The sequence below is a fragment of the Eriocheir sinensis genome, unplaced genomic scaffold, assembly GCF_024679095.1.
Source record: "Eriocheir sinensis breed Jianghai 21 unplaced genomic scaffold, ASM2467909v1 Scaffold454, whole genome shotgun sequence".
Classification (NCBI taxonomy): domain Eukaryota; kingdom Metazoa; phylum Arthropoda; class Malacostraca; order Decapoda; family Varunidae; genus Eriocheir; species Eriocheir sinensis.
In genome coordinates, this window is record NW_026111781.1 from 287,444 (window position 1) to 310,064 (window position 22,621).

General features: G+C 41.4%; 2 long non-coding RNA genes across 2 annotated transcripts; one reads left to right on the plus strand and one right to left on the minus strand.

Moving 5' to 3' along the window:
* The first annotated feature begins 742 nt into the window (after window positions 1-742).
* LOC126992406 (uncharacterized) lies at window positions 743-17,766 on the plus strand. The gene is made up of 2 exons (XR_007746540.1): window positions 743-1,211; window positions 17,571-17,766. It is a non-coding gene; the product is annotated as an uncharacterized LOC126992406 (long non-coding RNA).
* On the minus strand, window positions 17,483-20,357 carry LOC126992405 (uncharacterized). The gene is made up of 3 exons (XR_007746539.1): window positions 19,741-20,357; window positions 18,710-18,860; window positions 17,483-17,630 (listed from the first exon to the last, which is right to left on the minus strand). It is a non-coding gene; the product is annotated as an uncharacterized LOC126992405 (long non-coding RNA).
* Between the last annotated feature and the right edge of the window lie 2,264 nt (window positions 20,358-22,621).

Below are 22,621 nucleotides of genomic sequence, written 5' to 3' on the forward strand. Positions count from 1 at the left end.
ATCCTTCCTTCTCTTCCCTTCCTTCTCTTCCCTTCACATCCCTTCCTTTCCCTCCTTCCCATCCCTTCCTTCCTTTCCTTTCCATCCCTTTCTTTCACATCCCTTCCATTCTCTTCCCTTCCCTTCCTTTCGCTCCGGTGTAGTATCCACTCGGGGAAAAATTACATGAAAAGTTTTTTCAACTGATTTCAATAGCCAAGGGGTCAACATTTACAAAAAAAAAGATAGGGCATGTAGAGGTTGGGGGGGAAATTATACAGGGATCAAAGTTCAATGACCTTTTCTAGAAATAAGAATAAAGTTGTCTTTATGGAAAAAGATATAGGACATGCATATCATTGGAGATTTTCTGAGAAATGAATAAAAACCAGGAGGAGACTCCAGGGACTACATCTTGACCTTTTAAATGGGCTCAAAGGTCAAAATTCACAAATTTATTACTAATATACATAAAGAATGCATGATTTTCACAATGAAAGCTTGTGTGCTTAAATTCACATGTGAGAAAAGTGATCTAGAGGGCTGGGTGTCACTACCCCCTCCAAGAAAAGGAAGAGCTGGGGAGTGGGGGCTCTCACTGGGCAGCTAAAGGTCATTGACCTTTTTTGTACATTTTGTCCAATTTTGTTTCTGGAGAATATTGATAAAGAAAATTATAATGGTTGTTGTGGAAATGCTTAGTGGGGAGGGTGAGAACAGCCTAACTTTGGACCTCCAAAAATAAAAAATAAATGGCCAATTCCTCTGTGAATGTGTACACAAAAGATTGCCTGAAAATTGGTGTAAATTGATCATAGTAACGTGTGGTTTGGTGGCTGTCATAAACATGCCAAACCAGCCTTCCAAGGGCTTGCAATTGTCTTCTGTCAGGTCAAATATCTGGCCGGCCCTTCCATCCCCACCATCATGAGCAGAGCTGTACACAAATACTTTACAAACACAGTAGAATTCATGCTGAAAATGCCAATACAAAATTGAAGCCATTTGAGAAAGACTTGAGGTTAAACTTACACCAAGTATTGCCAAATAAATGATTTCCTCTTCCATCAGAGCACAACACATGCAGGAACACAAGGCAGCAGCAGCAGCAGCATGGTTACACTGACTAGCCCTTCATGGCAGTTACAACAACTTCCTTTAAGGAGGTTTGGGGAGCAATGTCAACATCTTAGGTCCAAGTTTGTTGTCCTCCCCATCCTCTTCCCTCAGGCGTAAGAACAGAGGTGTTGAGATTATGCCACACAGCAATCTGTAGCTGGACTCTCAGGGCGTGCTGCAGGGTTGCTGCATTAGGTGAAGCCTATCAGGATCAATCTTGCAGCTTGCTTCTGAAATTTGAGGAAAGGAGCTTTCTCTGAAGGAGTATCTCCACATGTCACACCTGCATTGCTTTGACACCTGCATGTTTTAGCTCATCGTGGGAGGAATCAGTGTTCGTGTATGTGTTGGTGACATGTCTTGGAAAATCTCATTTGTAGATTGTCTCCTTTGTGTGTCCATGGATACAGTGTCATTGCCTGACCATGCATACTTGAACAAAAGATCAGTTTGGTCACTAATTCCTACTGACGATATATCCTACAGGCCATCCATGAGTGGGAACAGATTTGTGCAGTAGACGGGTCGGTGGTACACGAGAAGTATTAATAATCTTGGGCAACAACAACAGCTTCAGGAGTGCTCACACTTTTGACAAGTCCAGTAGCTGTCTTGACGACCAGTGTGTCACCTCGTGCAGTGTCAGCTGTGTCTTGATAAATGCTTCTTTGTTCTCCTCATTGGCAAGAAATTGTTCCCTATCACACAGTCAGTTCTGGTGGGACTCCCAAATTATGAGATATTGTTCTGCCTGCCATTGTACGCATGTGTTCATGATCTTTGGATCCCTTCCATCACACACTAGTACTGCACCATCAATGAACCTTCCCTGAACATAGCTATCAGCTGTGGCTTTGATGCTTCCTCCATTTCACTGGTGAAGTAACCATCCCCCATCCTGTTTTCCATGTCCAGGCCAAGAGCATCCTGCCAAATTCAATGCTTCCAATAAAGAAGAGTCATCTATTTGTATTAACAAGACTCTCCTAGCCCTTCAATGTAAGCTTTGAAGTTTCCCTTCATCCTCCTCACATCTCTCATCTGTCATCACCTAGCAATCCAGCTTGTGCACAACCTCAAACAGATACAAATTGTTCGGCCAAGGATCGGCAACTTTATGCAGACTGTTACCCTTGAGACCTCATCTCAGAATGAACTATCATACATTGAAACACCTTATTTACAACATGTGTTCCTCATCTTTACTGATCAAGACCTGTGCGTTTGGGTTTTGCTTTATTAAACATAGAAAGCTCAATGACCTTTGATCTCTTCCAAACCACTTATTCACTTTTTTTTTAAGCAGCCATGGGAACTCAAACAGGGTCACTATTTTTTGCATGAAATATTATATTCTCCTGAGATAAGATAACTTCTTAACAAATGCTGGCGTGTTGAATATTTTGACCTCAATTTCAGAGGTAATATATTGTTTTTTTGTAAGTGGTTACATTTCAGATCTTTCCTTGACACCATTCTGTTCATTTTGACACTACCAAGATCAGCCATTTATGACGTTTCATTTGCGAGATAGAGATTTGGACCTTTTAACGAAAGGTCGTTGACCTTTGACCCCTGTAGAGAAAATTCCCCAACCTCTACATGCCCTATCTTTTTTTTAGTAAATGTTGATCCCCTTGGCTATTGAAATCAGTTGAAAAATGATTTCATCAAATTTTTTTCCCAGATTTAGTAGATATTTTTCTAATTTTGGGTTACTAGTGACGTATTTTGCAATCCAGGATCCCTGTGTCGCTGCCCGCCGTGCATAGCGGGAGTCATTAAAAATCCTGCCCGGTGGTTTCCAGGAAGGGTTCTCACATAGCCTCTTCTATGGAAGAGTAGTAGCAGCCACGGCCCTGTTACAACTGATGTGTGGTTGCTCCTCGGCTGGCTGGAGGAGAAGGCGACACTCTAGAGCCGGGAGTGGGTCGGTTCAATTGACGAGTTGCTGCCACCGGCCTCAGTAGCTCGCATATGTCCATTACCGAGCGATGGCTGTCTGGCCATAGTATGCGCAGGGATTCCACCTCCCACTGAGTCTCCTGATTGGCCTGTAGCTGAAGTTGCAGTCTTTGCGGACAAAGCCGACTCGGCTTTCTTCATTACAGCCGTGTAACTCTTTGCAGTCTCGTCATTTTCCATCCACTTCTCTTTGATTATGTGCAGCCTCGCTTCTCTGTCTTGAATGCCATCCAGCCTAACTGTTGTAGCCGTGTCATGAAGTCACTCGGCCCCTCTCCAAATTGTTGTTCCTCGAAGTGCAGGATCCTGATTTCGATAGCGTCAGCGGTCGATGACAGGCAGTCCAGTGTGTTGGCCCCCATTCTGCGTTCAGCTGCACTCGTTGCTCTACGTATGCAGCCGTCTGTCCCCGCAGCTGACGTAGTGACAGCCCGGTAGTCTGGCTTATCCCACACTTTCACCCCTCGCAAGACGTTGGCATCCCTGGTGTAGTGAAACGCCCGGAATGCTGCCGGGGATGTCGTCGCCGAAGGTTAGCGTCAGGGGCACCTCTTGCGGGCGGAGTGTGGGCGCAGAGTCCGTCATTACGTAGCTTCCTGCTGCCACCAGTCAGGGTCCAGCAAAACAGCGTCTCAAAGAAGTGCTTTACTCCCAGGTATGGAGGCCGACTGCCAACTCGATCAAGCATCTCTAATCTCAATGGAATGGAATGGAGTTACAAACCCAACAACCAACACATGACATAATATACAATAATTAACCCTCACTGATCATTCAATAGGCTGTGATGCAACTGTCTGGAAGATTCTGTTTCCTCCATTAAAGCAGTTAGGGTGTGGAATGGCTAGTGCCATATTATAAGGATAAATAGCATTATTGTATGTTCATGGCTTTTTGTTATATATATATATATATATATATATATATATATATATATATATATATATATATATATATATATATATATTTATATATATATATATTTATTTATATATATTTATATTTTAATTTATTTATTTAAGGCCTAGCAGCCTAGTCCCAAAATTTATGAAAAACTAAGTTTTTTTTTTTTTTTTTTTTTTTTTTTTTTACAGCAAAGGAGACAGTTCAAGGGCACAAAAAAGTAAACATTAATAAAAAAGCCCGCTACTCGCTGCTCCTAAAAGAATCCAAAGAGGTGGCCGAAAGATAGGTCAGTTTCGGGAGGAGAGGTGTCCTGATACCCTCCTCTTGAAAGAGTTCAAGTCGTAGGCAGGAGGAAATACAGATGAAGGAAGATTGTTCCAGAGTTTACCAGCGTGAGGGATGAAAGAGTGAAGATGCTGGTTAACTCTTGCATAAGGGGTTTGGACAGTATAGGGATGAGCATGAGTAGAAAGTCGAGTGCAGCGGGGCCACGGGAGGGGGGGAGGCATGCAGTTAGCAAGTTCAGAAGAGCAGTCAGCGTGGAAATATCGATAGAAGATGGAAAGAGAGGCAACATTGCGGCGGAATTTAAGAGGTAGAAGACTATCAGTATGAGGAGGAGAGCTGATGAGACGAAGAGCCTTAGCCTCCACTCTGTCCAGAAGAGCTGTGTGAGTGGAGCCCCCACATGAACCTGATTTCATTACAAACTGTTGTAAAGAATGTTGGCTGCCTCCACATCCAGGCCGACACACAAGGGCAGGACCATGTATCGTGATATGGATTGTGTTCAGTGCTTGATTGGCTCCCTCGCAGACACTCATGTGGGACCACACCTTGCATGCTGGAGTGTTTCTTTGTTATATGCCGTAGATTACCCAGACGCATACGCAACTTGAAACATGGTGTCATCCCTAGGCTCAATAATTTCTTTTGTAGCCACATTAGGATTCCTATTACTAATTGTTTGAGAAGCTTTTGTGTCTTAACCGCCCCGTTGTTTTTCTCCTTTCTTACCCTCTTCAATTGAATGAGAGCATGCTTACCCCCCAGCAGATCATAGAAATTACCCTTAGTACTAACTTGTAAAATGGCAGATAGACATTTAACCCGGTGGTGGTAGCTGCGGGGATCATGTTTCGTAATGGTCCCTCTAAGTGAGAAAAATGAGAAAAAATCGCCCCTCACACAAATCATTTCATAATACGTATATATCAAAGCATTTGTGATCAGATTATGTATCATCTATTTTGGGGGGTTATATCATGGCACAAATTTGGCCCGTCGCTGCTACACGGTAAAGCCACAAATTTGGCCCGTCACTGCTACACGGTAAAGCCACAAATTTGGCCCGTCACTGCTACACGGTAAAGCCACAAATTTGGCCCGTCACTGCTACACGGTAAAGCCACAAATTTGGCCCGTCACTGCTACACGGTAAAGCAACAAATTTGGCCCGTCACTGCTACACGGTAAAGCCACAAATTTGGCCCGTCACTGCTACACGGTAAAGCCACAAATTTGGCCCGTCACTGCTACACGGTAAAGCCACAAATTTGGCCCGTCACTGCTACACGGTAAAGCCACAAATTTGGCCCGTCGCTGCTTCCGGGCTAAGCTCCTACAAGGAAGAAAACTCTTCTTTTAGAACCAACTTATGGCAACATGAGCAGCATACTTAATTAAACTTCCAAGACAGAGCTTCTCCTTTCATAGAACAATTAACTTTCTTTCATGACCATATTATATTAGTAATTGTACTAGTAATGGTAACATTTGTAGGCTACATAACAGCAACTGTATTTTGTAATATTAACTGCTACATTATACTAGAAAATCCAGCTATTGAAGTAGTAATTTGAACTGGGTCAAGGCGTGGCTTAGCAATAGGAAGCAAAGAGTGCAAATCAATGGTAAAAGATCTGACTGGGGATGTGTTACGAGTGGGGTCCCACAAGGTTCGGTATTAGGTCCACTTTTGTTTATTATTTATATCAATGACTTAGACACAGGAATTAGTAGTGATGTTTGTAATTGAGTCGGATTTGCAGATGATACCAAGATCGGTAGAGTAATTGAGTCGGATCAGGACACTAGTATTCTCCAAGGTGAACTCAACAGATTATATGACTGGGCGGATAAATGGCAGATGGAGTTCAATGTAGGGAAGTGCAGTATTCTGAGTGTAGGTAGGAACAACCCCTCACATAACTATTGCTTAAATGACACTCTCATAAGTAGGTCTGGGTGCGAGAGGGATTTAGGGGTCTTAGTGAGCTCTGATCTCCGTCCAAGGGCACAATGCATTCAAGCTAGAAATCGAGCTAATAGGGTACTGGGATTTATTTCAAGGAGCGTAAGCAACAGAAGCCCGAAGTCTTCCTCAAACTATATTTAGCATTAGTTAGACCTCATCTTGACTATGCGGTTCAGTTCTGGTCACCCTACTATAGAATGGATATCAGAATGTTAGAATCGGTGCAGAGGAGGATGACTAAGATGATTCAGGGGTTGAGAAACTTGCCATACGAGGAAAGACTCAAACAGTTAAACTTGCATTCTCTAGAAAGGCGAAGGGCATGTGGAGACATGATCGAGGTTTATAAATGGATGAAGGGCTTTAATAAGGGAGACATTCATAAGGTTTTGTTGGTAAGAGAACCGGGTAGGACACGAAGTAACGGGTTTAAACTGGATAAATTCAGATTCAACAGGGACATAGGCAAAAATTGGTTTACTAACAGGGTGGTGGATGAGTGGAATAGGCTTAGCAGTCATGTGGTGAGTGCCAATACAATTGTCACATTCAAAAATAGACTAGATAAATTCATGGACAGCGATATTAGGTGGGGTTAGATACACGGGAGCTTAGGGTCAAAGGAGCTGCCTCGTACAGGCCTACCGGCCTCTTGCAGACTCCTGCGTTCTTATGTTCTTATGTTCTTATCTCTCCCCGCTTTCATTCTGATTTGTATTGGTCTTCCTTCCCTCCGATATCTTCTCCATGAAGTCAATAACCCTTCAATAACTCTTAAGACAGTTGGACATCAATGAAGATATGAATACTCAGAGTTTTTACAGGTAGAGTTTGATTGATACATAGTTCCGTTTAACGAATTAGAAGCCTCAGGATTTTGTCTGTTAGATGTAGATAACCGGACTGTACTCCCAATAAATACCCAAATTCGGGCGGGGGCTTCGTGGTGCAGTGGCTAGCACACTCGGCTCACAACCGAGAGAGCCTGGGTTTGATTCCCGGGCGGAGTGGAAAAATTTGGCCTGCTTTTCCGATACCCTACGCCCCTGTCCACCCAGCAGTGTACCAGGTATTAATCGGGGGTTGTGTCCCGTCTCCTGGGATCTGTTCCCTTCTCCTATAATTCCTTCCCCTCCTGTCTCTCCCGGCATATGACCACAGATGTTGCGCTGCCCACTAAACAAAACTTTCCAAAACTTTCCCAAATTTTGGTCCTAATTACTGCAGCCAAAGTCACTCATTCCTGAACCGTCCCATCTCTAGGTATTGAAGCAGATGCAATTCCAGGCCGACTTAATCAATCAAGATTTTAACCGGCCTGGACTATTCTACAGGCAGTGTTCAGAAATTTGTGGAGCGAATCACAGATCTATTGTTATTGAAAGAACTTGTATTAACTCATTCTTAAACTAAATTTCTTTATCAATTGAAACCTCCCCCCTAAACCTTAGCTTAATTATTGAGGTGATCCTATTCATTCTTTATGAATTCCTTAATTATGCCACAACTTTCTTTTACTCCTAAGATTCCTCCTAGTCTTTATATTTAATATGAAACCTTTTTCTAAAATTAGCTTTTTGCCCCACAACAGAAAAACTTCAATTTCTCAATCTTGAAAATTATAATTAATATTCTCCATCTTTGAACCTTCTCCAAGAATCTTCAACTTGTCAGTAAAGTGAATTTCCACTATCTTGACGGTGTTGCTGCCTCACTGAGCTTCTCGCTGATCCTTGTCTGGGAGAAAAATGATTTGAACTCTTCATAAAGAATTGAAAGCTCCTTTACAGCCTTCCCATAATGGCTCCTCTGTGTTATTTGTTGCCTTGTTCAGACTAATTGTCTTTAATAATTTTAAGGACTTTTCTCCTGTATGCGTTTAGTAGATCTGGGCACATAATGACACACCACTATCTCCTCCACTGTGAGTCATAACGTTGGGATGGCTCAAACACACCAAACATGTGTTTAGTAGGTCTGGGCACATAATGACACACCAATATCTCCTCCACTGTGAGTCATAACGTTGGGATGGCTCAACACACCAAACATGTGTTTAATCTCCTCCACTGTGAGTCATAACGTTGGGATGGCTCAAACACACCAAACATGTATTTGGCCATTTAGTTCCCCAAGCTTTGCCTTGATGCCTTTTATTGTGAAACCATTACAAACACAGTAATTCGTACTTTAGCAGTAACGCGTCTGGTGGTCACCTACTTCTAACTTTGTTAGGAAGTACTGGAACATCTCTCTCTATTTAATCCTTTTATGTGCTCAAATACTCCTTATAATTTTAGACTCTGCCGTTGCAATTATTCAGTCCTATGTATTTGCAGTTTTAAGAAGTCTTTATACTAGAGAAATTAACTGGTGCCATCATTCCATGGTTTTCAGCCCCATCACCTAGTAGCCATGACTGCTTACTGGCAGAGGTGGGCGCGGTACTGAAAAATCAGCAGTGCGGCTGTGGTAGTGCGGTACTTTTTCCGGAGTGGTGCGGTCCCATTTTTTTCTTTCCCAGTGTGGTACGCAGTGTGCGGTACTGCGGTAGTGGTAGTCAAAATAAAAAAATACTTGAGTGGCTACCCTGGCTATCCAAACAAAGGAAACATGCTTAAAATAAAGAATGAAACATCTGCCGGCACCACGGATGGGTCCAGGGTTGAAATGTCCGGCACCGCGCGAGTTAAGGAAGACTGGCAGCGAGGTAGTTTAGTCTGTCTATTTAGTATTTAATTTTGAACAATAATTGAAAAGTCAGAATGATTGAATCACTGATTCTGATGACTGATTGAGTCCGATTCACTGCAAAAAAAAAGTTTTCTGTGAGCAGCAGCAGCAGCAGCATGCCGCCGCGTGGTAAATGCCGTCTTTGATAGTTTTCAAAGTATTGCAGGATTTTTTAGTATGGTCTGCGGTAGTGCATTATTTTTATAAATTTTGTGGTATTGCTGTTGTGCAGTACTTTTTTTGTGGTACTGCCGCACTAAGTACCGCACTTGCCCACCTCTGCTTACCGGCTCTGTTATGCCACCGGCTTAGTGACATGATTTCACCAGCATAATATAAATCTCCTTATCATGAGATTTGTTGTTGCCACTTACTAATGCCAGATATTGAAGGCAGATACTGAAGGCACTTATCAAGGATCTTGTACCAAAGGTCTCTGTTGAGGTATAATTTGTTGTTGCCACTTTACTAATGGCCAGATATTGAAGGCACTCATCAAGGATCTTGTACCAAAGGTCTCTGTTGAGGTATAATTTGTTGTTGCCACTTTACTAATGGCCAGATACTGAAGGCACTTATCAAGGATCTTGTACCAAAGGTCTCTGTTGAGGTATAATTTGTTGTTGCCACTTTACTAATGGCCAGATACTGAAGGCACTTATCAAGGATCTTGTACCAAAGGTCTCCGTTGAGGTATAATCTTATTTATTGTGTCAGAAGTTTTCTTATCTTACTTTTGAGCCTTTTTCCATAGAAGACTGATGTCCCCCACAGAAGAAATTGGTATACATTGACCCCCTCTTGGCATCCAACCTTTTAATCCTTTTCAAACTTCCCTCTTAAATACTACAAGCCTTCTTCAGTAACATGAGCCCACCACGAGAAGCTCCCAAGCCATCCCAAGACTCGGCCCAGCTATTATTCTAGGGATTTATTTCACAATAGTACTTGAAGAATATATTGAAGCTTCCCTTACTATTCAGTATTTGGCTCCACATTCTTGGTTGTGACTGGCCTGCATGGCATTATTGGAACCTCTTCCTTACTAGTAGTCTGCTTTATGTGGCTTTATAAATGCTCTGCACACCATTTGAAGCTGATGCTTCATTTTGTTCATGTTCTTTGATTATTTTTATACATTTTCATTTATTGATGAGGAGGATAATTTTTTTTAATATAACAGGTATATCTGACTTCCAATCAGAAAGTTTAATTTTTTGAAAAAAAGATTTTTACAATGTTGATAATTTCAATTATACTTTATCATCCCTACATAGTTATAACTTTAGCAACTTTACTTCCTAAAAAACAATTGTAGATGGAGAAAACCTCCTGTATGAATGTGTATTTGAGCCCAAAGGGTTTACCCTTCTCTTTGTGATTCTTTATAATTGCCGGAATTTTCTTAATTTTGATGTATAGATTACTTTACCTATCGCTTCAAACTTTAAATCTGACTAACATTTTTTCTTGATTCTTTAGCGGTCCAATCTTTCTGTTTATTCTCTTACTTGCTCTTATTATGAGTGACCGCAGAGAGCCTTAGAATGATCTTAATAAAGAGCAATGCCATGATGTGTGAGTTGCATTCATAAAGAGTTTTTTGAGCTGGTTTTACCAATTAGAAAGCCAATAATTGCGTTTTATAGTTTGGACCTAAATTTTAGACTCTAGTCAAACCCAAAAGAGGTGAATCACTGTTAAATTAAGTTATTGCCAAGAGGAATATGATGCCAGAAGCTTCTAACTTTTTCCTAAGTGGTTAATTAAACTCCGTGTATATTCCTTGCTAATTATTTCTCGTCTACACCTAGCGTTAAATTGACTTCTTTTACACACGGCAGTTTAACGCATAAACCACCAAAATAAGTTTTTGAAGTTTAAACTTCGCCCAAACATTGTAAACCAATAATGGAGAGATTTATAAAAACTTCAGGAAAAAATGAGACCCTTTATCTCAAATTCCCAAGATTAATATCTTTTTAAACTATTTTCTGATCAATTTTACTTCATTTAAACCCTTCTATTTCTTTAAATTTATACAAAACAAAAACAAAATATTTTGAATCTATCAAAAAATAAATAATTGATAGATAAGTTTTTGAAGGCAAGTTTATGACATCGTAAGCGAGACAATGTCCCCCGTACTCACACAAACCCAAAAGTACTATCACCCTCTTAAAATAAAATATTACCCTAAATGGTCTTCTGTGTACCTACAAAAAAAATCACACTTAACACCCTTATCAATAGAATTCTTGCATATTCAGCTGTAAAAATGAAAGCAAACCCAGCAGCCCCATAATTAAACCAGGAAACTAACCCAGACTCCCCCTCAGCAAAGTCAAATGGGGTCCAGTTAGTTTCCGCCAAACAAAGCCTCTATGAAAGCCTTATTAAATGCGTGTTTCTCTTCAAGGTGCAGAGGAAGGGTTAAACTACCACCAGGGTTCATTGTGTTCCCCTCTGTGTGGCCAAAGGTACAGTCTTAGGCCATGTAGTAATGGTGGACACACCACTGTTACTGTGTGTAGACAACTCCCTTGTTCATTGTGTTCCCCTCTGTGTGGCCAAAGGTACAGTCTTAGGCCATGTAGTAATGGTGGACACAGCACTGTTACTGTGTGTAGACAACTTCCTTAGTTAGTTTACCCTGGATGTTGGTGAAGGCACAGCCGCAGGCCATGTAGCTGTGTGGCGTTAAGCCTCATCCCCCTGATTTGGTTTGTCCTGGCTTTGTTTACTTTGTTATTTATAGTTTTATTAAAGAGTGATGTATGTATGTATGTATGCAGTGGTGGGACTCAATTTTTTAAGAACAGGTTCTCTCACTCCTGGACTGGCTAACAATGGGTTCTATCACAGTCGCTAGAAGCAAACCATGATGCTGGTTGGCCCGACATAGTGCAAAGATTGATCTTTGGGTTGCTACAGTCTAGCAAGTGAAATTATTGATTTTAGTTATTTTTCCAACTTTAAAAAAAAAGTCCAAATTCCTAATGGTTAAAGCTTAATTAATGCTGAGCGGACAGTATATGCTTAGTGACTATTAAAATGTTTGGGTTGTTGCAAATGTTATTATCCATTAGACTATAACCAGTTGTGATAATGTTGTGCTAACATTTTTATAGCCACTGTTTGCAATTATAAAATATTTATTTTCTGTGCTTCAAAACTCTTTTAATTAGTTTATTAGTAATGCTTATTTTTTTAAATATTTTTGTGCATCTTATTAAGCAACCTTTACTTGGTAATATATCAGTTTATAGTAGAAATGTGTTTGAATTCTGCATTTACCTAACATGTTGCCTTCTGGAAAAGGAAAATATTAAGGAAAATGCTTCAGCTTAAGTCTTTTAGTCATGATCTTTCAGCCTTGCCTCTTCCACTTTGTTCTATTTTCCATCAGCACGACAATGTTGTCAATATACGATTGATCAGAATGCATCAATAGTCTATTGGGCTTATTTTGTGTCTCGGCCCTATGCCTATATATTTATAGATTCAAACGGTTATCAAAGTGATCTTGACATATTTAAGATCACCATTCCTTACGCCGTGATGCGTGACTACAGAAAATAATGGTTTCAGCCTCAAAAAAATAAAATAAAATAAAATCCAACCAGCTACAGTGGTCTGAAGATCATTATGAGCCCTGGGGAGGTCCTGTGAGGTTATCACAGGCGTGACAGCTGGCCTGTCTTCAGGAAGACACAGGTGTGACAGCTGGTTGCCGTGAAGTAAACAAAACCAGCTGGCAGCGGTTGCTGTCGGTGTAGCCTTTGTAACGGCGCTCTCGTTGGAATCGGTGATGCCACATTGGTCTTGAACCCGTGTTCGGCTCCACCCGACATCCAGTCTGGTTTTAGTCGTGTTTTTGACTCTCAAAAGCCAGCAACAGATCTGTGAGGGGTTTACCAAAATAAGTTATAAGTAAAAGGTGTTCATGGGGGGAAAATTGAGAACCCCTGATTTAAGCTGACAGTAACAACCGCTTCTCAGGATTAAAGAAATTCCAAGAACAGGTTCTTGCGAACCGGCTGAATCCCATCACTGTATGTATGTATATAACTAGGATGTCAACAATTCCTCCTATTCATGTTCTGAAATGCCGAAATTTACTCTTTTCTCCACTCCAACGTGACCTCTGCGTGTAACCAAACACGAGAAATTAATCAAGACAAGGGAAGTTTTGCCGGTGCTGGGTACCAAACCCACGACCATCGATCAGATAGCCACTCCTTCACCAGTCGGCCAAAGAGGTGCCCCCCCCCTGGCAGAGGGAGTTATGGGAGGCTGCTGGCCCATCAGGCTTAGTCGCCGCGGCAATACAATTGTTTTGACCTCTTCCGCTGTGCATCACTCTTTGGGTGGTGCTTCTTCACATAGTTACTCAGTCATAGTTAAATTTGGGTTCCGCCATGCGCAGATCATGATGGGACAAACCACATGAGGGGGCGAGACTCAACGCCACACCGGGTAGACATGGCAGGCAGGGTGAAGCTCCCGTGGGTACACTCACCAAAAACTTCTCCATGCATTCTGAGATACACAGACCAACACTTTTGAGACACTCCTCCCAGTGTGTCAGCCTTGTGTACTCCTGCTCTTGTGAAGGTGCCAGGGACTCGGTATTAGGACATATGCACTGCTGAGGCTTGTCGCTTCAAAGCATTGTGCTGTGCTGGGAAGATATCACTTACGTATCCATAATATAATAATTGGTTGTGCTGATAATTCCTCATCATATAGGTGTTTTTTTTCCCATACGTAATATGCTGTCATTCTGGTGGTAAGTACGGTGGCAGGCACACCCCCTCATACTCTTGCCTGGCCAAGTAACAGCCAATCATTGCACTGGAGGAGTAAGCTTGCTTCTGCCTTGCCAGTGCTCAGGATTGCATGAAAACATTATCTGTTCACCTCAAATCAACATGAAGTATTAACTGAAAGATAAAGCTTCACCTGAAGAACTACTTCTGTGGTGCCCCGCATGGTGCTTCATCTACAAACACAGACGCAGTAACATCACCTGACCCAGTACAAACATCACAAATAAATAAGGAAGACGAAAGCGACATAGAACGTTAGAATACATCCAACTTTAAGAACAATTTGAAGAACACAGCACAGCAAGGTGACAGTGGGAAGAACAAATCATTATTGAAACACACAGGGAGCCAAAAGGGGCGTCTCAGGCCACCATACAGCTGGCGCTCTGCCGGCTTCCCGAAACCGCCCACTTCACCCAACGACAGCACCACACCAAAGGCTATAAGGACGAGAATCATGTAAACGGAAGCCATGTAGAATAACACTACTCATGAATATTCACTCTTATGTACTATAACCATAGAGGATGTGACAATATCATAGGGTCAGGAGTGCACCCTCAGTTCAGGAGCCTTTTGTACCCTGTCAATAGTTATGACGTAGTAATGACGTATAGTGACGTAGGCAATCGCCCATATAAGGGGGTTCCCTCGGAGTACTCGGGGCAGAACTAGAAATAATTCTGACCGACGCTCATGTGTCCCTCTAAATTTTAGACACAATATGTGTCGTGTGTTCATCTACGCTGTCGTGAGTAGAAAGTGAAGTGTTGTACCGTAAAGGAAAGCGCACTAGTGTCCATTGTGTATAGTGGTATTGTTTAGATTATAAGAGTATATATATTCAGTGTATGTGTAATAAGAAATAGTTAGAATTGCAACTAGTATTGAAGTAGGACGATACTTGTCCCTTAACAGGCAGTGTGCGAGGCCTGACGACCCGCTGGGTCTGACTGAAGTGTATTTTGTATTTTATATTATTCTTGTTATTCATAGTGTTAAGATAGGTTAAATTAAATATAAAAAGCGACAACGTTTCATCACCCCAACTACGAGCTCCTTCAAATACTCTTGAAGTACCAGAACATTAAGTCAGTTGTCGCAGGTACAAATCAGTCTTAAATCTCCTTGAGAGCCCGGTAGTGGGCCACAACACTTCAAAAGCCTTGCCAGATGTGTGTGTTTGGCCGCATATGCCTAAAACGTCAAGGATTATGATGAGACCAAGAAGACAGCCATATATATGTGCACACTGTTAACTTGACTGTAGATAGAAAGAAATACAAACTTGTTTTTAGCGTACAAAGAAAATACCTTCATTCGCCACGTGACATCTACAAGTAAAAATAGTCATTTGTCTTGTGTTACAGAATGCATGTTATAGGTCAAGGCTAGCAGTGATACTTAGCATACACAGGTAGGTCTTGCAGTATTCCAGATAGTGTTAGAAAACTGAGAACACTGCACAGTCACAACGCTGTCGGTCAAGGTGGAAGCAGAGTGAGGGTTATGTGCGGTGATTGGCTGCCACAGAGCTGGTCAAGAGAAAGAGAGGAGGCTTGACCACCTGTAATATCCTACTGAAACAGACTGTACCTTACCACAGAGTCACTGACATAAGGTCGTCAATGCACTACAGAGATTATTGACAATTACCATGGGGGGACTGTGCTGTGGATGCAGTTATTCTGTAAGCCATTCCACTCAGGACATTGATCGCTATTCTGAGACGCTGCCGACTCTCACACCAGTTATTTCTAAATGTCAAAAAAAGGAAAATGTGTTCTCAGGAGTATTTTTTTTAGAGTTATGGGTACAGGAGCCTTGTCAGACTCCCACCAGGGTCAAAACACTAGCCATGGAAAGGCCCACAACTACCAAAGCCATGTTAAGTATGTGTGTGCTTGGGTGCAGAAATCTTTGATAACATGGACCATTCTCAGGCAGTTTAAATGCTGGGGTTGACCTCATCCCTATTCATTGCCAGTAAAAGTATACAGAATTATAATATCTGGCAAAATTAATACGTAAAGGACATACTGCACCAGCGTGGATAGCTATACGGTATATGACGATGATAGGTATTTATTTAATAATGTGTATGCACCCCTGCCGTGATTACACTGTTAAAAATCTGCTGCGAGGTTTTGAGGCCTGTCACTAGTGGAGCCTGTGGCCACATGTCTGCAGACCCATTCATACGTTAGAGATGGAAACACCAGTCGGCTGTGCTATTTGACGATGACTGAGGCCTTCACCGTCAAGGATAATGATGACTTTGTGCTGGTCTTGTGGGGTCTACATTGCCACTAACTTGAGCAGAGAGAGAGAGAGAGAGAGAGAGAGAGAGAGAGAGAGAAACCTTTCCTAAGAGTGGGGAAAAATTACCACTTACCTCCTCCTCCTCTTCTTCTCCTCTTCCTCTTATTTGCCTTTTTCTTCAAGCCTGTAATAATTGCAACACCCAATTAGTACTGTATGCTGGGACATGAGAAAATTATTTTAGTTGTAAAACCAGAAAAGAAAGTCCTTGACTCGGGTTTAGCAGGCGTGCCCTAACACCTGTACCCATTTGAGTGACCTGCCAGGCTTTATACAGGGAGGGCAGACCACTCAGGGACAGAATAAGGCAACACTGGGGCCAACTTACCTAACAGTACATTTTGGCTGGGTGTGCCATCCAGGCTATAGGTGTACCCAGGGAAGGTTATGTATGCTACAGGCTGTGAATGAGGGGCAGGTTGTGCATCTCTTCCTGGGTCACTGGCTCCACCACCTACACACTAATTGAGCTGGTTTATGCCTTGCAGCCTTCACTTTCAGTCTTCTCAGCACAGCAACACTAAACCCAGCCAAGCACTGGAATACCCACCTTCAAGGCTATTACTGATGCTTGTACAGATGGTGCAAGAGAATCAAACCCCAAGCAGGCCACGACCACCTGCAGGGGGACTTACATTGGGATGTTTGTTTTTGCCTGCTACTGTCTATAGCTATGTTTAAGACCACGCTGTGAATATATATCATGTTCCTGGTCATGGCTCACTCACTCACTCACTCTGTAAGGAATTGGCTTCATATACACTCCCAGGAAGGTCATACTGGTGCCTGCTACTGTCTATAGCTATGTTTATGACCACCCTGTGAATATATATCATGTTCCTGGTCATGGCTCACTCACTCACTCACTGTGTAAGGAATTGGGTTCATATACACTCCCAGGAACGTCATACTGGTGCCTGCTACTGTCTATAGCTATGTTTAAGACCACGCTGTGAATATATATCATGTTCCACTCACTCACTGTGTAAGAATTGTATATATATTGCAATACTATGCAATAAGTATATCATGCAATAAGTTAGCAAAAATATGCCTAAATATATATATATATATATATATATATATATATATATATATATATATATATATATATATATATATATATATATATATATATATATATATATATATATATATATATATATATATATATATATATATATATATATATATATATATATATATATATATATATATATATATATATATATATATATATATATATATATATATATATATATATATATATATATATATATATATATATATATATATATATATATTGCATAGTATTGCAAAAAGTGAGCCATATAGTTTTCTAAAATAAATACAAAATTATTTTTTTTGTCAATTATTTATTAAATAAATAAGGCACATTTTCTTCACTAAGAGGCTGATTCTGCAGGAACTTGACATCTTGGTGTTCTTTCTTCCAGAGTGTGCAGTGTGCCGCAGGCAGACCAAGACGCCAGAGATGTCCGTTCAGCCATTCAATTCTGCCGAGGGAAAGAAGTCGTGTTAGTCAACTCTGATGACTTGTACTTTTCTCTGTGGACTCTGCTGTAAGCCAGTCACGGAAGATGTGAACTGTATCTGTACTATGAAGTCTTATAAATAAACTTAAGGGCCACACCTATGACTTTATCTTGCCCCAAACCCATTTAGCTAATCTCCGGACACTTTTTTAGATATAATTGACTTAGGTACATTTTTCAGGCTACTTTTAAAGCAAGTTACAGCATTTTTTGTTTTCAAGATGTTATTGAGCCGTAAGGTGATATATCTAGTTGATTTGATCTTGTGATATTTTTGCAATACCTCTTAACAATTAACTTTTAAAACAAACATTAAAACCAGTTTAGCCTTCTGTGGCCTTGGGAAACAGTCATAACAGCTTTTCAAACAAGCAAACTGTGGCGTCATTAAGTTCAAGAATAGAGGCTTTATTCAGAAGGTAATTCCTGGTACAGTAAGCAGTATAATCTGACTTACAGTTGACTACACAGACTCTGGAGATAGAGAGCAAAGATCTGCACTCGTAGCTCACCCAAACAGGTCCCAATGTTAGGTACCACATACCCGTAACTGCATATACGTAACCTATACAGAACACTACACACTTCCCTTCAGTACCAGGAGGCTGCTGGGTCCCCACACGCTACAATAATTTCATGTTTAAAGAGAAAGAAAGATGCTTGGCGTGAGAACAGGGTAACTTTTGATATGAATAGTGGCACTGTACGGAAACATCTGAACATGGACCGGGGCTTTCAGAAGGTGCACCCGAGGAGAAAGACTTCACTAGCAGATGCTTGGCGTGAGAACAGGCTAACTATAGCAAGGACAAACACATATCTCTCACCCCTTCACTCTTGTCACCCTTCCTCACCCCCCACACATCACTCACCCCTTCACTCTTGTCACCCTTCCTCAACCCCCACACATTACTCACCCCTTCACTCTTGTCACCCTTCCTCACCCCCCTATAGCAAGGACAAACACATACTTCTCACCCCTTCACTCTTGTCACCCTTCCTCACCCCCCTCTAGCAAGGAAAACACACACATCACTCACCCCTTCCTTGGTACAGGTGCACATGACACAGGGTGATATGCGCTCGGCTGCCCCGATGTCAATATCAGTCTTGCCGACCCCACATGACACGCGCTCCTTCCACAGCTCTGGGTTGATCCCCGGCAGGTCACAGCGGGACACACGAGGGTTCCTGAAACATCAATGGGATCATCACAGTGTCTGGTTGGTGGGATGAGAAGTTTCCGCCTCCCATGTTGACAAGTTCCAGAGGTCAAAAATGAGGTTAACTGGGTTCTCATGTCTGTGTTTTGGGGTTCCTGGTACAGAGAAAGGGTCAAACTACCACTGGGGTCATAAAACTCCCCCTGGAAATGCCCTGAACTCGTATGAAAGCCTAGTCAAATATGCGTGTTCTTAGGTTCTTGGTACAGAGAAAGGGTCAAACTACCACTGGGGTCATAAAACTACCCCTGGAAGTGCCCAAATCTCCTATGAAAGCCTTGTCAAATATATGTTTTCTTAGGTTCACAGTACAGATGGAGGTTCATACTACCACCAGGGTCATGAAACTACCCCTGGAAATGCCCTGAACTCCTAGGAAAGTCTTGTCAAATATATTTCTTAGGTTCACAGTACAGATGAAGGTTTAAACTACCACCAGGGTCATAAAACTATCCCCGGAAATGCCCCAAACTCCTATGAAAGTCTTGTCAAATATATTTCTTAGGTTCACAGTACAGATGAAGGTTCAAACTACCACCAGGGTCATAAAACTACCCCCAGAAATGCCCCAAACTCCTATGAAAGTCTTGTCAGATATGTTTCTCAGATTCATGGTACAGAGGAAGGTTCAAACTACCACTGGGGTCATAAAAATACCCCTGAAAATGCCTACAACTCATACGAAAGCCTAGTCAAATATATATAAGTTTTACCTGACTTCTGGACATTGAACGGAAAAAACACCCAAGAAAACCCGGATAATCTTCTCTGTGGCCTTGGGAAACAGTTGTAATGTGAGCCTGTGACCTTTAACAATACTGACCTAACCCCCAAACAGTCTCACTTACAGGAAGGGGTCAGGAAGGTCAAAGACGGACCGCTGCTCACTCTCCACATTATCACAGTTATCGCAGAGCATCTTGGCAAGCGTGACCTGCAAGAATTACACACGTTAGAATTATTACTTACGACACAAGCAAAGAACTTATTGACAGACTGGTAGAAAACACTCATTCAGACTTACATAGAGATTTAGTATACTTATTAATACACACACTCACACTATATAAGGAAGGAAAGGACTTAGAACTTATTGATAGACTTTGCAAGGAAAAAACTCAACACTAACATAGAGATTTAGTAGACATATCAACACACACACACTCACACTATATAAGGAAGGAAAGGACTTAGAACTTATTGATAGACTTTGCAAGGAAAAAACTCACACTAACATAGAGATTTAGTAGACATATTAACACACACACACTCACACTATATAAGGAAGGAAAGGACTTAGAACTTATTGATAGACTTTGCAGGGAAAAAACTCACACTAACATAGAGATTTAGTAAACATATTAACACACACACACTCACACTATATAAGGAAGGAAAGGACTTAGAACTTATTGATAGATTTTGCAAGGATAAACTCACTCATAACAATATAGTGATTTAAAATGCCTGATAGAATGTGTTTGATAGATTACGTGTGCTTCAGTATTAGTGGACTTGAGAGGAGGAGGAGGAGGAGGAGGAGGAGGAAAGGAGGGAGAGAGGGAGGAAGAGAAGGTGAGGAAAGAAATGAAGAAAGGTTGAGAAAGGAAGGAGAATACAAAGAAAATAAGAAGAAAAAAAATTACGTATACGATTTGACCGAGACTCACCTCAGGAGAGAGAGAGAGAGAGAGAGAGAGAGAGAGAGAGAGAGAGAGAGAGAGAGAGAGAGAGAGAGAGAGAGAGAGAGAGAGAGAGGAAGGAGAATACCAAGAAAATAAGAGAAAAAAATTACATATACGATTTTTTTTTTCTTCTCTCTCTCTCTCTCTCTCTCTCTCTCTCTCTCTCTCTCTCTCATTACCCTCCATCTCTCTCTCCTTTCCTTCCCTTCCATAATAACAACAACAATACTAAAGGCTGTTCACTTAACTCTGAGCCGTGGAGCCGAGCCTCATTTGTAACGAGGCCGCTGATTGGCTGGCTGGCTCTCTCGCTCACCCTGTGTTGAAAGGCTGCATAATGAATGCTCGCGTGGCACATGTCTATGTTTTATTCGTTATATCTTGTCTCATACACATAACAGACCATTTTTGTTGGTACCGTTGCACTCAGCAGTGAATGCAGAAGCTTCGATACTCAGGGAAAAACTATTACTAAGCAATAATAAAGAAGTTTTAGCGAGTTGAAGCGGAAATTTTCTTGCGATATCTTTATAACACTGTTTATTTATTATCATTTCCTGTGTAAATATTTAAAGGAATGCTGTTATAAACGATTGCGTTTCATAAAAGAATGTCTCCTGAACGGAATGCAATCATCAAATTATAGTTAGATGATAATATAAGCGGATTACTGAATTATTTATGAGCATGTGTCACTCGCCGGGAAGAGGGAGCAGCGAGGCAGCACGACACAAGGCTGTGTAGGGAGGTGAGGACGGGGGTAAGGAGAGCGCTGATTGGCTGGCGGCCTCTCTCACTCACCGTGTTGAGAGGCAGTGTATAATGGTATATGTTTATGTTTTATTCGTTATATCTTGTCTCATGTACGTGACAGATAATTTCTGTTGGTACCTTTAGACTCGGCAATGAATGGGGAACTTTCGATACTCAGGAAAAAGATAGCAATAAGCAACTATAAAGAAATTTTGGCGAGTTGAAGTGAAAGCTTTCTTCCCGATATCTTTATAACGCTGTTTATTTATCATCATTTCCTGAATAAATATTCAAAGGTATGCTGCTATAAACTATTGCATTTCATTGAGGGATGCCTCCTGAACGCAATACAATTGTCAACTTATAGTTAGAAGGTAATGTAAGTGAATTACAAAATAATTTATGGGAAGGTATGACTCGCGGGAAAGGGCGAGCGGCGGAGTGCGGCCGGCCAGGCGGCAGACTCATGCTGCAGGTGAGGGGGAGGGGAGGCTCAGGCAGTGAAGACAGCACAGCAGTGAGGGGGGAAAGCAGAAAATATATAGGCCGGGTGTCCTGCATGCATTATTTATTATTTTACTTACTTGATTTTACTTATAGATACGATGCATCCTTTGGCACAACATGAAAGTAATGGTGCTAATCTGACGATTATTGACACTGGATTGATAGTTTTTCCTGTGGAACATATAGGTTATATAGCTACATGAAATAAAATCACGCCATGAACACTTTACCCCCCATTTCTTTTCTTAAATGCCTGGACGGTGTGGTATTGTGAGTAAAACAAAAAAAATGTGTGTAATATAGCCTACCTTGAACCGTGAAATTAGAAAATGCCTTAAAGCATGTCATGTCCCGCGTTTAGGAAATGCTACTTCTCTCTCTCTCTCTCTCTCTCTCTCTCTCTCTCTCTCTCTCTCTCTCTCTCTCTCTCTCTCTCTCTCTCTCTCTCTCTCTCTCTCTCTCTCTCAGAAGTAGCATTTCCTAAACGCGGGACATGACATGCTTTGAGGCATTTTCTAATTTCACGGTTCAAGGTAGGCTATATTACACATATATTACACATATGCATGAAATGCAATAGTTTATAGCAGCATACCTTTGAATATTTATTCAGGAAATGATGATAAATAAACAGCGTTATAAAGATATCGGAAGAAAGCTTTCACTTCAACTTGCCAAAATTTCTTTATAGTTGCTTATTGCTATCTTTTCCTGAGTATCGAAAGTTCCCCATTCATTGCCGAGTCTAAAGGTACCAACAGAAATTATCTGTCACGTACATGAG